General features: G+C 44.1%; 1 protein-coding gene across 1 annotated transcript in view; it reads left to right on the top strand.

Moving 5' to 3' along the window:
* The first annotated feature begins 274 nt into the window (after positions 1-274).
* large1 (LARGE xylosyl- and glucuronyltransferase 1) overlaps positions 275-15,976 on the top strand; it is a 79,383-nt gene continuing 63,681 nt past the window's right edge. The window contains exon 1 of the mRNA XM_034163217.1: positions 275-525. The gene's annotated coding sequence lies outside the window, so the exon portion shown is untranslated. The remainder of the gene's footprint in view (positions 526-15,976) is intronic.

Below are 15,976 nucleotides of genomic sequence, written 5' to 3' on the forward strand. Positions count from 1 at the left end.
AGCGCGGCCTCTACAGAAGGTTTTATCAGAGCAGGCGGGCCATCTCAATACGGCGCTGTGATTGGTGGAGGAAGCGGGCCGTCTGAATGCGGCGCTGTGATTGGTCGAGGAGGCGGGACGTCTGAATGCGGCGCTGTGATTGGTTGAGGAGGCGGGCAATCTGAATGCGGCGCTGTGATTGGTTGAGGAGGCGGGCAATCTGAATGCGGCGCTGTGATTGGTCGCGGGCCGCCTGTCAGGAAGAGGATCTGAGGCCGAGTTCTCAAAACGTTCCGGGACCAGGAGCGAGTCGGACTTGGTGTTCAGACTGCGCTACACGACAGGACCAGGTCCGTCCCGGTACTGTGGACGGTTCCGTTCGGCTGGTTCTGACCCGGAGAAGCCGCCTGAGAGCTGAGTGTTGATCTGGGCCCGGCCGAGACCTCGGACCCGGTCCAGTCTATGAGGGATCGGGGACACATCGTTGCAGTCCGTCTGGACTCGGTTCCGACGACTGGATCCGGATTGGCGCGAGCCCTGCATCAGGTGGGTCGGTCTGATCCGGATCCACGGTCCGGTTTTCACTTGTTCACCTTAAGAAGTCCTTGTGTTCAGTTCTGTCCAGTTCGCCTCACAAACCGCTTTATTTTATTTTGAGGTTCCGACAGAAGCGGCTTTATTTTTTTATTTAAATTCATGTCGTATTTTTACATTAACTTTCAACTTTAAAATGTCAAATGACAAATTCTCTTTTCTGACATTTTTATCCTCAAAATATTTAATTTCAGCCGTCAGATGAAGAATAAAAATGAAAAAGAATCGTATTTGTATAGACGTGGAATTCTGACAGCGAAATCTTTCTTTCGTCTTATTTTATTTTATTTTATATTCTTATTTTATCTCTTATGGCAAACTTTAAAGTGTCGCTGTGTGTTACATTTTGTCTTTATTTTCTTTTTACACATCAATAATTTTGTGTATTTTGTTTTCACGAGACGTTTTCTGCTAAAAACAAAACTCGGCCCTGAAACGGCTCGTTTTAGATTTCTGTGACATATGTCACGGATCAAATCAGATACGGATTTTTCCAAAAAAAAAAAAAAAAAAGCTTCTGCCAGAGTTCTGGTTGGATTTTTTGAGGCAATTTTTTTTTTGTTTTTTTTTTTTTTGCTTTCCATAAAAAAAGAGCAAAAGCAGAACTTCTGTCTGTCGTCCTGAATGAAAAATGAAAACAAGGTGTCCAGTTTTTACAGAAAAGTTTAAAATTAAATGCTTAATTTTTAGATTAAATTGTATGAAATGTATCTGACATTAAAAAAACACTAAATCATGGAAAAAAACAAAAACAAACCAAAGCTGGAGCAAAGCAGATTTACGTTTTATATTTCAAAAAGGGAACTTGTCGGGAGCAGTCATCAACTCGTCTGTGCACGTGCTTCGAGTGTAACACTCGGTCCATACGAGACACGTCCCCTGTGACTGAAGCAGCTTAAATTCATCGTTGGTGTCCAGTGGGAGCTGGACCACCAACAAAAATGTGCCCCCGGGACCACGCAGCCGCAGCAAGCATTACAGACCCCCCCGTGACAGAGGACGTGCAGGGATGGGATCGTTACCCCACATCACTGGGAGGTAGGGGGCAAACATGGGGACCACAGACCTGCTGCTCACCAAAGAATGGACCCAACCTCCCCGCAACAAGAGATACAGGACACTGAACCCCAGTCCCAACATTGGACTGAACCCCAAACCCTACTGAGAGGCCCGGTCAGTGCCCCACCTGGAACTGCCCACTGTGGCAGGAGCCAAGCCAAAACCGCCGTGCCCCTGGGGTCGATATCTGCCGGCGGCAGAGCGCTCACTTTGAACGGTTGTTTTCCTGAGGAACAATGATTTTAGAACATGTGTTAACAGGTGAATCTGCCGTAACGGAATTCCAGTCAGCAGATTTTTAAGGGTAAACAAAAATGTGGCTTGATTTAGTTGTCATTGCAGCTTGGTTAATCTACAGTTGTTTGATAGAAGAAAAAGCACACGCACGTTCTGACTCATGTCAGGTTCTGTAAAGTCAGTACAGGGTCCAAAACGTCCTGATGTTTAGCAGCTTTGATCTCAAACAGACACTTGTGGTGACCAGCAAAAAGCTTCTGCCAGAGTTCTGGTTGGAGGTGATGGTCTAGTGGTTCAATCAATCAATCAATCAACTTTTTTCTTATATAGCGCCAAATCACAACAAACAGTTGCCCCAAGGCGCTCAAAGGTTAAGGTGTTGGGCTCGAGTCCAGAAGATCATGGGTTCAAATCCCCGCCTGACTGGAAAATCACTAAGGGCCCTTGGGCAAGGCCTTTAATCCCCTATTGCTCCCAGTGTGTAGTGAGCGCCTTGTATGGCAGCACCCTGACATCGGGGTGAATGTGAGGCATTACTGTAAAATGCTCTGAGCGTCTGATACAGATGGAAAAGCGCGATATAAATGCAGTCCATTTACCATTTTTGAGGCAAAATTCTCTGAGCTTTGTGTGTGTGTGTGTGTGTGTGTGTGTGTGTGTGTGTGGTGAGGAAACAGAAGAGGCTCTACAGAAAACAAACCTGTGACTCTGTTGAACCGCTGTGTGCGTTCTTTCCCATCAGGCTTTGCCTGACAGACGCTGAGCAACAGCGGAGGAAGTGAAGCGCCTGTACAAGCTGCCGGATCAACTAATCAGCTCATTTTGTATTTGGACAGAAGGCTGCAGTCAGGCCTGGGGTCAGAGGGCGTGGTGCCAGGTGTTTGCAGGACTAACCTGGCGCGCTCCCTCTGCTCAGATCCTTTAGCGGGGTGGTTCATGGTACCAGATGACCAGTTTTGTTATACATGCACCATCTGTGACAGCAGACATCAAGGGGACATCGGACAGCTGAAGGTTGTTGTGTAGGAAGGTTGATTAGAAAATTTTAACCAGCAGCCTTGAGTATTTACTAATTTAGATAAAGCTGTTACCAGCCTATAATCCAGATCCCTGTTTAACACTGTGTTGGGTGTCAAACCCCAACCCCTCGTCTGCGGCGTGGCACCTAGCTAATGGATCAATTAGGGGATCACCTGTTTGGGTAAAATACGGTGGGGACCTTGTGTTCCCCAGGACTGATACGGTAACACTGAAGGTCCAACGGGAACCCCTGAAAGTGAAACCACTACCAGGGCTCTGGTGAACCAAGAAGTCCTCAACGGCGGATCAGGTGGATAAGGTGATGGCTTGAAACCCAGCTGCTGTGAAGGCAGATGAAGGCTGCAGCAGGTCCTCAGACCCCGGACCAGGCTAAGGATCTGTCAAGGGATGTGTGTTTCTTAAAAACCCCCACAGACCCTGGATGTAAAATTCCACCATCCTGATTGGGATTTGTCCAAGAGGCAGTCTTCCTCACCACAGAGGGCTTGACACGACCAGATTCAGGACCTCAATCATAACATTCGCTTTTCTGGTTTGCATTTGATGAGAATTTTAAAACATGAAAACTGATTGAGGAAATTAAAGTTAAACAACCTGTGCTTCAGAGTTACAATAGATTGTGATTTGGGACGTCCCAATCAGGTGCTTTGTTTGTTTGTAATTTATTATCTGCTGATCCTGAGTCCTGGTCCGGTACATATGTTACACTTACACAGTGCAGACTGTAAATACCTTAAAGTCAGTCCTTTGTGTTCGTCACTTTAACCACTCTGCTGTGCATAAAAAACGTCTTTAATCTAAAGTACTTCTTAATGTTTTTATTCATTTATTATAAAAAAAAATGAGTAACCTATCTCATCAATTCCGTTTGGTCCATAATTGGGGAAAAAAAAAACATGGTTGCCATACTTTCAGAAACCCAGCAGCCCTCTCTTTTGGACTAAGCTTGATTTTCTCCCCCACTCCAAGTTTTAACAAAAACATGTGGCACGTGCATCTTTCCAGCATAGTAATATTCTGTGACATGCTCGCAATGACATAAAGGCAATTACATCCATGTGCAAGTTAGTAAGGGACACAGTGGGGACTCCAGGAACTCCAAAAACAGCGATCAGCGGACAAGGCTCCAGCCCAACTCCAAGAATATGAGAAATAACATCAAAATAGGAATTCTATTGTAATGTTCTATTTTGTGGTTTACCACAGTCCAGCATTAGGGGTCTTCAACTGGTTCCAAATGCTGCTGCCAGACTTTTGACTCGAGGCAGAAAGTTTGACCATATTACGCCCATTTTGGAATCCCTTCACTGGCTTCCTGTTGCTGCAAGATCAGATTTTTAAGGATCTGTTATGAACTTGCACCTCCCTATCTGGCTGACCTGGTCAAGCCCTATGTACCGGCTCAGGCCCTGCACTCGCAGGGTGCAGGACTTTTGTGTGTTCCTAGAGTAAATAAAAAGTCTGCCGGTAATGTGGAGACTTTTAAATCGAGACTGAAAACCTATTTGTTTCCCTTGTTTTATCATTGGTTTTATTGTGTTATTATGTGTTTTGATTCTTGTGCTCTTTTATGTTTTGTCTTTTTATTGTTTTAAATTTTTTTTTGTCAATTTTTTCCTCTGTTTTCAGTGTTGTGTAAAGCTCCTTGAGGCGATCTCATCATGAGTTGGCACTACAGAAATGAATAAATTTGAAATTTGACTGAAGTTTGGGGCAAAAAAAAAAGAACAAACATTTGACTTAAATTGCAGAGAGAGCAGTTACATCTACAGTATCACAGAGCTCAAAAACCTTGGGATAAATTTTGGCTAATTGGGGGAGGTGATGGTGTTGGGCTTCAGAATAAAACCCAGTCTGACCGGAAAATACACTAAGGGCCCTTCGGCAAGGTCCTTAATGGCAAAGTTGCTCCCAGTGTGTAGTGAGCGCCTTGCATGGCTGCACCCTGACATTGGTGTGAGAGTGTGTCTGTGTGAATGTGAGACATCATTATAAAGCACTTTGAGCTTCTGATGCAGATGGAACATGTGCTATATAAATACAGTCCGTAATTTAGCATTTGATACATCCAGCCTGTGTACTACTTTAAATTGAATAAGGCAAAATTTTGCACAAGACGATATGTAAATTCAATCAGTCAATACCCTTATCCCAGAAACCTTCCCCGAACTCGAGACCCAACTCTTGTTCCCAATTACAGAGAGTTTTATTGACTGGATGATTGTCCTTTGAAAAAACAAGATTATATATCTGTGAGAGCTTTCTTATGGGGCATAAATTCATAGAGGTCCTCCCGAGGATGTTTGGGGGGCTGAGAGGGGAACACTGGAAAAATAATAGATGCACAATGTAATGTGAGCAGGCCATAGAAGGAAGACAGTAAAACTAAGAAAATATCCCTAAAAAGATCACGGAAACATTTAATGCCCTTCTTACCTGAAAGATGAAATGCAGTGTTTAAGAAGGAAGGAGGAAAGAGATGATTAGTACATAATGAGCCAAGAGCAGAAGCAGAAACACATTTGAAGTAAAGCCGAACTTGATACCATACTTTAAGAGAGGCAAGTATGACAGGAGTATCTGTGTACCAAGACAGAGACACAGGGAGAGATGAAAATAATCAGGCTGGGTGAGAGGTAGACAAACACGACTGAGCCTCGAACTGACACCAAGCTGTGTGAGGGTCTTTTAGCCTGTAAATGTTCACTGCCCAGTAATAAAACATCAAATTAGGTAAAGACAGACCTCCACTGTGCCGACATTTTTATAGTAATGATTTATAGTAATGATTTATGAACCCTCTGAGTTTTACCTCCCTATATAAACAGATTTTAAAAAGGTTTGGATAAGAACAAATGAATACACTGAAATGGGTAAAACATTCATTTTCACTATATTAATTCTACTGAAAGGACATACTGGTAAATTAGCCCATCTTTGAAAAGCTGACCTTATATTGGTCAGTAAAGGAGTAAAATTTATAGCCTGCAGAGCCTGAGGTGAACCAGTTAAGATTAACTCCCCAATTATTTCAAACCAGAATGAGTCAGATGGAAAGGAAAATCAGTTTGGCTGAGTCACTGTGCAGCAACATTTATAGGTAAGCGTTCACTTTTTTGTACGTTAAGCCCATATCCAGAAAAAGAACCAAACTTTTGGAGTACTGCTGCAATAGATGTTAAATGACTAGTTGGATTTGTGACATATAAAAGTAAATTATCTGCATGCAGAGCAAACCTAAGCTCTGTTCTTTCACAAGTCACACCCTGGAACAAGGAAGAGGTTCTGAAACTGATAGTGGATCTACTGCTAGAGCAAAAAGTAAAGGGGAGAGGGGACAACCTTGATGTGTGCCGCATGGCACAGTCAGATAGTTGGACTTTACATTATTAGTACAGACAGAAGCTGGGGGACGTATACAAGAGACGAATTCAAGAAATAAATCTATAGCCAAGACCAGATTTCTTCAGGACTGCGAAAAGGTACTCCCAATCCACTCTATCAAATGCTTTTTCAACATCCAAAGAAACTACCACTTCAGGGAGATTACTGTAGTGCTTGGAGCACAAAGAACTGGACCTGACCAGTTTAACGTGACTCGTGTGGAAAGTGGGATGAGTGCGACGCAACCTACGGAGACTGAGACGAACGGAAACTGGATGAATTACTTTAGATACTGGGAATGGACCGACGAACCTGGGGGCCAGTTTTCTGGGCAGGCCCTTCAACTGGGGATGGCACATAGAAAGCAAAGTGGGAAGTGAGGTAAGGTAAAGTGAGGTATGGGAAGTAACGTACACTTAGCTCGCTCCCTGGTCCGTCGGCAACAGAGAATGAGGTGAAGGGAGGAAGGGACGGAGGACTTAAGATCTGTGGGAGGAAAGAGAGAGGGTTGATGACCATACACAACATGAAAAGGGGAATAACCAGAGAATAAGTGATTATGGGATCCCAGAGGATAAGTGGTTATGGGCCAATTCTATCCAGGGTAGCTGTGTGGGCCAGGTGGCAGCTGTTGCCAGTCTAGTATACAGAGGCCTCTTGTGTAGGGGCACAAAATGTGCCATCTTAGACAGTCTGTCCACAACATTGAGGACCACAGTGTTACCTTTAGAGGGTGGAAGACTGGTCACAAAGTCCAACATTATGTGAGACCAAGGTAGTGCGGGCGCAGGCAGAGGCATCAACAACCCAGCAGGTGGGCAATTGGAGGACTTAGACATAGCACAAGCTTGACAGGCATTAACATACTCTGCAGGATCTTTAGATAACCCAGGCCACCAAAGTCTCTGTTGAATTACGAAAATGTTTTTTTTTTTTATTCCTGGGTGACAAGAGAACCAGCTGTCATGCCCCCACCTGATTACGTCCCCCCAGAGTGCGACCGGAACAAAGAGCTTACCGGTGGGACAACTGGAAGGTACTGGGACGCCATCAGCAGCAGACCGGACCCTAGATTTGATTTCCCAAGTGATGGCTGAGACAAAGTAGGATGCTGGCGGAATTGTACTTGGGTCAGACGGGTGTCGTCGGGTTCACCCTAATGGGACAGAGTGCCTGGTTTCCCATTTTTCAAGCCTGGTCAGTGTGAAAGTACAGAGTTGAATCGGCTAAAAAATATAGTCCACCTTGCTTGTCGGGCATTGAGGCGCTTGGCGGATTGCAAGTATTCAAAATTTTTGTGATCGGTGTAATTCAGAAATGGCACTTGTGCCCGCTCCAAACATTGGTGCCACTCCTCCAAAGCCAGTTTCACCGCCAACTAGACATGGGCCGATAACCAGTTTTATGGTATACCGCGGTATGAAAAAGCCACGGTATCAAAACCACTAAAATTTTCCGTTATACTGTCCCTACGGTATGAGCGGGTTATGAGAATTCTTGACAGGCAGAGCGGAGGCTGCCGCTGCCACCCTTCCTCCTGGTGCGCACCTCTGTCTCTGTTTACACACAGGCAGCTAACGTTAGCTACCTCTGCGTCATGGCTGAAGGAGGCGAAGCCTGCACTGAACTAGGGCTGAAACGATTACTCGAATAACTCAAATAATTTGATTACAAAAAATGATTGAGGCAAATTCTGTGCCTCGAAGCTTCATTTAAACATTGTAGTACATATGCCAGACTCGCACTAAGTGTTTCGCTTTCTGGGCAACACACAATGCTTCACAAACACGGTAACTTTAAAAAAACAGTAACTGCGAGGCTGCATGTTCAACCTCCTGCTGAAATGCATCTGCTCAACCGCAGAGAAACAGGGATAAAAATAAATAGATAAATAAAAAAATCACGTAGGGATCCAGTCCACCAACCTTTAAAAAAAAAAAAAAAAAACTCACAATGGTTACATTTTACAAGTTGGGGAAAAAAGACAGCAGAAAGCCACATCCCATCGACATTTCAGCAAAATGTCAATGCTTTGGCACAGGGACATTGTGCCATTGCTTAGGGAGAGCCCTGGACTATTGATGTTGTTTAAAAACGCAAAAGTACTTTATATCCAGTTACTTGATTAATCACCAGAATAATCGATAGAATACTTCATTACAAAAATAATCGATAGCTGCAGCCCTACACTGAACTTTTCCCTCCGTCTAAAAGGATCAAGTCGGCTTTTTATTTTTCTTTTCTGCGGAATAACCCTTCCAAGCCAAAAAACGGTGGCAACAAAGCACCGTACCTATGACCTGTGTCAGACACGGAGCGATTCAAGATACCCGCAAGGGATTACATGGAAGGAGTAAACTTTATCCCATCCTTGAAACCACTGAGAAGTACGAGGGTAGGCTGAAAAGTTCTAAGGTTCCCCATGAAGGAGTAATGCATTAACTGCATTATACTGAGCCTTAGAACTTTTCAGCCTACCCTCGTACAAGCGGTGGACTCGAGTCATCAACCAAATTTCTCCCACAAACATGTCAAGAAGGACAAATACATCTATTCCATGCACTTTGTTGGTGAAGCTGGGCCAAGTATTGAGCATTTGGAGTTCCGGACATTATTCCAGCCACGTTTCTCCAAGCAAGTAAGTCTTGTTTCCCATGGGGCAGATAATACATGTCTAAAAGAGTGACTATTATTTTGGTATTTTCTCTAAAGTTATCAGTGGTATAGTGCTTGTAGTGGTAGACATCACGTCAATTAGTGCGCCTGAATCAAGCACGCTTCATATGCAAATAGCCATAATGTTGTTAAAGCACATTTTAAAACTACATAATACTGTGAAACCACTGTATTTTTGCCCACGGTTATCATACCGTCCAAATCTCATACCGGCTCATGCCTACCGCCAGCAGTTTGTGGTCTCCGATGCTATAGTTACGTTCTGTGGGGGTCAGCTTTTTGGACAAATAGGAACACAGATACAGCCGCGGAAGCTGTCTGCGAGAGGACAGCACCCACTCAAATGTCAGAAGATCAACCTCAACTACAAACTGTCGAGTGGGGCCAGGAAGGATTAGCACGAGGGCCGGTGTAAAGTGCTGCTTTAGAACCCTGAAAGCCTCATTGCACTCCTGTGTCCAGACAAACGGCCGGAGGGATGACGTGGCGCCGTGAAACGGAGCGGCCTCAGAACTGAAATTGAGAATGAATTTACAGTAAAAATTGGCAAAGCCCAGGAACCTTTGCACCTCCTTCCTTGTGGAGGGAACAGCCCAGTCACACACGGCAGCAACCATATCCGGGTCCATCTTAATTTCACCCTCCGTGATCACAAACCCCATAAACTAAATGGTTGGTTTATGGAATTTGCTCTTTTCAGCTTTTACGAACAAATTGTGATGCAACAAAATCTGGAGTACCGTGCGAATGTGTTCGGTGTGAGTCCTTGGGTCTGGAGAGAAAATCAGAATGTCATCTAAATATACAAAACAAACTTGTTAAGGTGCTCTCGCAGTACATCATTTACCAGATTTTGAAAAAGTACAGGAGCATTGGTCAGGCCAAAAGGTATGACTAAATACTCATAATGACCAGAGGGTGTGTTAAAAGCTGTTTTCCACTCATCTCCTTCGTCGGACTAAATGGTATGCATTGCGTAGATCCAGTTTGGTGAAAATCTTAGCTCCTTCTAACAACTCAAAGGCTGAGGAGATGAGTCACTGGGGAGCGATTCTTAACGGTGATGTCATTAAGCCCGCGATAATCAATACAAGGATGGAGCAACTTTTCTTTTTTCTCGACGAAGAAAAACCCTGCCCCTGTGGGTGACGATGAAGCAAATCAAACAGGTTGCTAAGGACTCCTATATATATTCATTCATGGTGATGCGTTCAGGGGCCGACAGAGAAAAGAGCTTTCCCTGGGGTGGACTTGCCCCCACGAGCAACTCGATAGCGCAATCATAATTATGGTGGGGCGGTAATGATTTAACCTTACTTTTGATAAAAATGAGTGCCAGATCATGATAGCACGCAGGGACTCCTGCGAGGTCTGGATTAGGATCTGGCTGAGGATGAACAGGTTTAGACAATCTTTTACAGGCTGAACCACATGAAACAATTTCTCCCCTAGACCTATTAAAACTGGGGCTATGTTGTTGTAACTAGGGATGCCCCAGTATGAGTGGATGAGTCGTTGTATCAAACACGTGAAAACTGATTAATAGAGAGTGGTTCTGTGACACTGTCATGTAAACAGACTGGGTACGGTGAGTTATACAATCAAATTCATGGACATCCATAGCACGCACCAACCAGAGGGCACGATAGCCTAAACAATTTCAAGTGCAAGGACCCAGCGAGAGAAGGCAGAATCAAGTTAGTGCCAGAACCTGAATCGACAAAAGCTGACATGGAAGCTGGCGAATTCTCAGAGGACATTTTAGCAGGAATTGCATTCAGTGCTGCGGCTGGAGAAATAGAATTTAGACTCACCCGTAAGTCGGATTTTGGCCACACGGTGGCACCCCTGGTTTGACAATTGGTTATCATGTGACCAGAATGTTTACAGTAAAAACAAAGTTCGCTTTCATGGTGCCACTGCCTTTTGGCGGAAGAAAGACAAGTGCATTGCCTGGGCTCCTCTGCGCTGCAGTGTGGAGGATCCACGCTGATATGGCTGGAAGAGGGTGTGCAGACGGGACGTGGAGCGGAGCACCTGTGAGGTAGCCAGCAGCATGGCCAGGACGATCCTAAAGACGTCGGTCAGTCTGTATGGCGAGAGTGATGAGCTCATCCAGACCTTTGGGCAGATCCACGGCCACCAACTGGTCCTGGATATCTTTGGTAAAAGATATCCCGTGGAAAAAGACGTCATGGAGCGCTGGGGAATTCCAGTCGCTCTTGGCTGCAAGAATGCGGACGTCTATGGCGTAGTCAGTGACTTGGGGTCTGCTCTGCCTCAGCCTCATTCGGGTTCGGGCTGCTTCTCGCCCCGGAGATGTATGTTGGAAAACCAATTGCAGCGTGGCTGTGAATCCTGAAAGAGAGGAACAGATGGCTAATTGGCGATCCCACTCTGCTGTTGCCCACACCAGAGCATGACCAGTCAGTTGAGTGATTGCGTAAGCTATCTTCACCCTGTCGGTCGGGAACTTGCATGACATGTGCTCAAAGTTCAACTCACACAAAGTGATAAAACCTCTGATGTCACCGGCCTGAGAAACGTTCAGATGGAGACGGCAGATTGCAGTTGACAGGTTCAGGTACGGAAGCCGGTGAGGGTGCTGACGTCCCCGGTGGAGGCACACTGGTGCTGCCGGTGGCTGGAACAGTAGAAGCATGATGATCTAGCCTAGACAGTAATGGTCACACCTGGGCGCTCATTATCTCCATGAACGAGTCCTGGCATTTAGCAAGGTCGCTAAACCAGGAGGAGAGAGCGGTGAGGTGATCTTGTTGCTGCGCGAGCTGTTTACTATGGTGTTGTACTGTCATCTGGAATGGGTCAGAGCTGGTTGTGTCCATCGTTGGCCAGTTTGTACCATCAAGGCTGGATGATCTGGAATTGCAGGACACATGCAAAGCTCATGGCTCTTTAAAAGGTTTTACTGTGGTGGGTAGCAAAGGTCAGTACACAAGTAAGCAGTCCAGAAAATAGAGCAGTACAGAAAACATCAGGCAAACGGCGTGGTCAAGGCAATAGGCTGGAGGTCAGGAACACACTGAGGCAGGCAGGAAAAAAACCCAGCAGGAACAGAGCTGGAATAAAGGCACAACAAACTGGCGAGGGACAAACGCACCCAGTGAGCTTATATAACCCCAGGTAGTAATCGGTCAATCAGAAACAGGTGTGCATGGCGTTGGGTATCGAGAACCGGTTCGGGTATCGTTAAGAAATGATTCGATCCACCGACATTAATAGTCTTTTTACTTTTTTACTTAATGATTCCCTTATCGGTCCTTCAGAGCGGCCGTTGTTGTTGAACTTGTTTGTCGGGAAAATGATCATTTCTCTACGTTGATTGCAGACCCTGCAGCGGCTCTGTAATCAACCGTTTCTCCAGCGCAACACCGCTTTGAAGCGTGAACTAATGAAGCAATGCTTCAGTCCGCTGACTCGTTGGTTCTTTGATTCGCTGCTCTTCAGAAGGGGCAAGTCTGCTTCTTAATCCCTCTCAAAGCCATTAAAATATGTTAATTGTGAGTCACTTTTGTGTGGATTAAAGTCACGAACTGGGACTCTTGTCTTGTTGCAGACAAGAAATGAGATTCTGGTCAGAATGAACACAAACCCAATTCCAATTAAGTTGGGATGTTGTGTAAAAGGTAAATAAAAACAGCTTTTTTGAAACATGTTGCAGGCATCCATTTCAAAATGAGCAAATATTTGCACAAAAACAAAGTTTATCAGTTTGAACTTTAAATATCTTGTCTTTGTGGTGTATTCAATTGAATATAGGTTGAAGAGGATTTGAAAATCGTATTCTGTTTTTATTTACATTTTACACAACGTTTCAACTTCATTGGAATTGGGGTTGTAACTTCAAAACGAATTGCCGCTTTAAATAAAATGACACCTCTTTCCAAACGTTGTAATACAGACAATACACTACAACCGGCTAAAACATTTTTTTTTCCTCCCAAAATGAGACGTCCTGCATTCTTTATAAACTACATCCTGACATGCAGCACAGCGAGCTGCAAGAGCTCAGCTCAGACGTACGGAGTGACATTCATGCCAATAATGTCTGAAAGGAAATGCTTTTGACAAAAAGTACAGATTTTATTTATTCCTATTTATGTCCAGAGATCAAGGATCCAGTGACCTGTTTCATTTAGTTTAAGACTCAATAACATGTTGTTGACAGTGAAAATCTGTAAAGCCTACTTTTAGTACACAGAAAAATCACAAGAGGTATCGATAAGGAATCGGATCGATAAGCAGAATTGATAATGGTATAGATATAGATAAAATCTTGTCAATACCCATCCCTAGACAGACCCAAGCAGAAAAACCCACAAACACCAAAGAAATGTAAAAATAACAGAAAAGCCAAACAAAGCTCAGACTCTGACTGCCTCATGCACACCTGCAGGCTGCAGCCCAAACATATTTCAGACGACAGTCTGCTGTCAGACGGCACCGACATTGGAGCTGTCACTCACCCATGCAATCAAATCCCTGCTTGTCCTCACATTCTCAGCACTGACCTCTCATCAGTGTGTGTCTCACATGACAGAGTGTGCGTAGAACTGGTGTTCTGAGTGATGAGTGTGTGTTCACAAGGGCTGGACGAGCCGCGTGTGCCTGCGTATGTAGAACAGGTGATCAAAGCAGTGTGCGAGTATGTGGCCGAAACGTTTGCTCAGCTGTGTGTGTATGTGTTCATAAACGCTGTACCAGCCCCTTCGTGTGAGCACAGGAGCTGCCCATCCAGAGAAACAGGCTGACAGCTGTCAGTGTTCGCCTGCTGTTAGTCCGGTGAACAATCCCTTTAGGTGTTTGGTCAGTATCTACCTGCATTGCTAGATTTTATTTGTCTGGCTGGACTCCATAACTGCTGTTGAATCTGTGCTGGCAGTGCGCCAACTTCCCACGTGCGCAACTTTCAGATACAGCCAGTGGACTGTCTCTTTTTTAAAATCTCTTTTTTTTTTTTTCTTTTGTCATTTCACTTGATACACATCTTAACACAACTGTAGTTGGATTATTTTTGTGGGACGGCATGTCACATGGGATTTATTCATGCAGAGGGGGATTATGTATTTGTCACCTGATCGACATTGCTAGCACACAGCGCAGCCTGGTGAAAGGGACTTGATCTGCGCTGGGGAACCCGAGGTACCGGAGGTGAGTTCCATGATTATTAATGGCGTCATGTGCTGGGCAAACATTTCCACATCATACCTGCTACAGGTTTAGGTGGTGTACGTGTAATAATATGTGCGTTACAGTGGTGACATCCTGTTCAGCTGTGTTGCGGGGCGCTGCACTGAGCCTCTGAAGCCCACACAATGCCACATACATGTTGTTAGATAACATTTTCTTCACCCTTCCTGGCCGGGGTCTAGTGGAGATGGACAAACGTGGCACAGCATGTCGGCAGGCTTTACTGTGACCGATCAATCTCAGAGCTCAATCAACTGCAATTAGATAGTTTCAGATGCTGTTTTGATGCCGTCAGAATATGTAAATTGTGGTCAGATGGTCCTCAGATTGCACATGGACCACCTTAGGATAGGTGTCCCATCTCGAAGGGTTTGAACATGTTCCTCACACGCTGGCCGATTTTTACAAACTGTCGACTTCCGCAGATTGCTGTCACAATGTTTTGTAACTGAAATCCGATTCATAATTCTGACGCCATTCTGCTTGAGTCCGTCTATGTGTGTATATGTGTTATGAAGTAAAGCCCAAGATTTTTATCTTTCTTACAGCTGTACTATAAAGCCAAAAGAATCGAGGCATCACGACAAAACGCAGAAGACGAGTGTAGAAAAGTGTGTCAGAGGAGCATCAGAACTGCTCATTTATACACAGCAGTTCTCTAAAGAAAATCCTTAGTGTTTTTTACTTCAAGATTAATTTCTGATTACTGTACATTTTGAAGTTTAAAAAAACATTTCTTACATTAGAAAACTTGTAATTAAAATAGTTTTAAGTAACATGACATGTCTGTTAGACCCCATTCCTACCAGGCTGCTCAAGGAAGCCCTACCATTAATTAATGCTTCGATCTTAAATATGATCAATCTATCTTTATTAGTTGGCTATGTACCACAGGCTTTTAAGGTGGCAGTAATTAAACCATTACTTAAAAAGCCATCACTTGACCCAGCTATCTTAGCTAATTATAGGCCAATCTCCAACCTTCCTTTTCTCTCAAAAATTCTTGAAAGGGTAGTTGTAAAACAGCTAACTGATCATCTGCAGAGGAATGGTCTATTTGAAGAGTTTCAGTCAGGTTGCAGAATTCATCATAGTACATAAACAGCATTAGTGAAGGTTACAAATGATCTTCTTATGGCCTCAGACAGTGGACTCATCTCTGTGCTTGTCCTGTTAGACCTCAGTGCTGCTTTTGATACTGTTGACCATTAAAATTTTATTACAGAGATTAGAGCATGCCATAGGTATTAAAGACACTGTGCTGCGGTGGCTTGAATCATATTTATCTAATAGATTACAATTTGTTCATGTAAATGGGGAATCTTCTTCACAGACTAAGGTTAATTATGGAGTTCCACAAGGTTCTGTGCTAGGACCAATTTTATTCACTTTATACATGTTTCCCTTAGGCAGTATTATTAGACGGTATTGCTTAAATTTTCATTGTTACGCAGCTGATACCCAGCTTTATCTATCCATGAAGCCAGAGGACACACACCAATTAGCTAAACTGCAGGATTGTCTTACAGACATAAAGACATGGATGACCTCTAATTTCCTGCTTTTAAACTCAGATAAAACTGAAGTTATTGTACTTGGCCCCACAAATCTTAGAAACATGGTGTCTAACCAGATCCTTACTCTGGATGGCATTACCCTGACCTCTAGTAATACTGTGAGAAATCTTGGAGTCATTTTTGATCAGGATATGTCATTCAAAGCGCATATTAAACAAATATGTAGGACTGCTTTTTTGCATTTACGCAATATCTCTAAAATTAGAAAGGTCTTGTCT

Source organism: Thalassophryne amazonica, chromosome 22 (assembly GCF_902500255.1).
Source record: "Thalassophryne amazonica chromosome 22, fThaAma1.1, whole genome shotgun sequence".
Taxonomy (NCBI): Eukaryota; Metazoa; Chordata; class Actinopteri; order Batrachoidiformes; family Batrachoididae; genus Thalassophryne; species Thalassophryne amazonica.